Source organism: Portunus trituberculatus, chromosome 39, assembly GCF_017591435.1.
Source record: "Portunus trituberculatus isolate SZX2019 chromosome 39, ASM1759143v1, whole genome shotgun sequence".
In the NCBI taxonomy this organism is placed as follows: Eukaryota; Metazoa; Arthropoda; class Malacostraca; order Decapoda; family Portunidae; genus Portunus; species Portunus trituberculatus.
In genome coordinates, this window is record NC_059293.1 from 14,658,795 (window position 1) to 14,661,294 (window position 2,500).

The 2,500-nt window shown below is 41.0% G+C and overlaps 2 long non-coding RNA genes across 4 annotated transcripts in view; one reads left to right on the forward strand and one right to left on the reverse strand.

Moving 5' to 3' along the window:
• Positions 1 to 727, forward strand: part of LOC123515572 — a 106,763-nt gene extending 106,036 nt beyond the window's left edge. For all 3 annotated transcript variants that reach the window (XR_006677903.1, XR_006677904.1, XR_006677905.1), the window contains one exon: positions 516 to 727. This is a non-coding gene — a long non-coding RNA (uncharacterized LOC123515572). The remainder of the gene's footprint in view (positions 1 to 515) is intronic.
• The window catches only part of LOC123515573, a 424,563-nt gene that overhangs the window by 276,869 nt on the left and 145,194 nt on the right, over positions 1 to 2,500 (reverse strand). The gene's annotated exons all lie outside the window — the stretch shown is intronic.

The window sequence follows — 2,500 nt, forward strand, 5'->3', positions numbered from 1 at the left end:
GGACTGAACACCTCCCTGTATGCGCTCCATTTACATTTGAGCTGAGCTTGCCCCCAAGGCGTTTTTGCTTTCCCAATGGAGGAGCGTCGCCAACGTCTCGCACCGAAAGCAGGACATCTGACCGTGGCTGAGTGTGACGCATGGGTCTCTGGGCCTCTGCCTCCAGCCTTGTGTTAAGAGGAACTAAGCTTCACGTCCGCCGCGCCTCGCACTTTCATTAGCGGCGTCCGTTACTCCCGTCCCACACCTCGGGCCACTTCAGGCTGTTGTCAGGCGAAGACCGGTGACGCTACTGGAAGGCGGGCTTTCTACGTCATCTTGTCCTTTGCCATTGAATGCCGCGTTTATAGCCTATGCGTTCCTATTAATTCGCCTTGGATAGACAGATCCCAATGTTAGGGATTTCATATAAACTAGTATTTTAGGATAAATCCCTAAACTCCAAGGAATTAAATCGAAGATAATGATAAAATATAATGTTCACAATACTTTTTTCCTTCCATGTCTGGCCGTAGAAAGACGAGACGGTCTACTGGAGAACCCTCAAGCCAGACGCCAGGCAGGACGCTGGGAACAAGAGTCCTGCCAGGATTCCATGGACCTCACCGCGGGAGCTTCTGGGATCACGCCAAGAACAACAGCTGTACCTCCAGTAGCCTCAAGAAAAACACACTATTGTGGGTGTTCCCGAGTTCTGATTGTTCATTATAATAAAGAGTAACCAACCTAACTACCTCACAATGACCACGGCTACCAGCCACAACTCCTAAACCGACACAGGACTCATACAATCCTTCTCACCACACACAGCTTTTCTTTAAGGACATTTCATCAGAATGAAGTTGATTACATCGTTCTTTTCTCTCAAACTAGTTGGTCATACAATTTTTGCTTCTTTTTATTCAACTTTTAAAAACTTTCTATCACCATGTTGACGCGCTTCAAGTCTGCAAACAAAAAGCCACCAGTGGGTTTAGAAGCCTTGCGAGATATGAAGCAGCACTTGGTATTCATGAAAGTGCCTTGAGGCGCAACAGTTGCAGAGGCATGGCAGGAATGCCCCATTAGTGCAACACCTTACCAACATGCGCAAGGTATAGAACTTAGCAAGTTAGACATAATATTCCAAACTTGATTATCTACGGATGATCATTCATTGTTATATGTATATATATATATATATATATATATATATATATATATATATATATATATATATATATATATATATATATATATATATATATATATATATATATATATATTCATTTATCTATTTATTTATCTATTTATTTATATAGGCGGAGACCAATTCTTATAATTCTAGATGATTTTTCGTAGAAGGCAGACGAGGAGTGGGTACTGGAAATATTGTACGATTCGTGTGTGCGACCCGCGACCCTCGAGCACGAGTACAAAATAGAGACACAAAAAAGATATACCTGACATGAGCAACACTCCTGCCCGGAAGGCGCACCTGGAGTGGCTGGCGGCGACGCAGTTGGAGGATGACACTTGGAGAAAAACAGACCACACTCCGCCGCTGGTTGGTGCGTCACAACCAAGAAAAATACGCTGAAATTTTTATATCGGTCAGAATACTTGTTTCTTATAGCAAAGAAATTACCTCTAGGTGATCCAGGGAATACTCGGCAAGTGATAAGGCTACTTGGGTTTCAAAATTTCCAATACCTTAACAGTAATATGAATACGACCAATCATCCCAGCGAATCTCTGACAGACATCAAGTATACATGTATTTAGTTTGTGACGTTTCCAAGCAGAGGACAGGAGTTACTCTATTAGGACACCATGCATCAAATGTCGGAATACATGACAGGGGAGGTCAAGGGACGCAGTGCACATGGCAAGTTGCAGTCATTTGCTGGAAAAAATGCCTTAACATTAAACAGGTTTGAACAGATTACAGCATGTCAAACACACACACACGAAGCAACGATGACGCCTCTACAAGCTGCCACACACATTAAATTTTCATTCATAACATTTTTAAAATTGAAATTGCATGTTCCCATATATATATATATATATATATATATATATATATATATAGAGAGAGAGAGAGAGAGAGAGAGAGAGAGAGAGAGAGAGAGAGAGAGAGAGAGAGAGAGAGAGAGAGAGAGAGAGAGAGAGAGAGAGAGAGAGAGATAGATAGATAGATAGATAGATAGATAGATAGATAGATAGATAGATAGATAGATAGATAGATAGATAGATAGATAGATAGGGAGATGGATAGATATGTAGATATGTAATTACATACATAAATACATACATACATACATACATACATACATAAACACACACACACACACACACACACACACACACACACACACACACACACACACACACATGCACACGCACAGAGTTAGCAAGATTGCAAAGCAATATATTCAGACACCTCAAGAAAAAAAAAATTCCAGTTTAATAATGAAAAAAGCTACAGCTGAATGATCTTGTGGCAACAGTTCCTTTG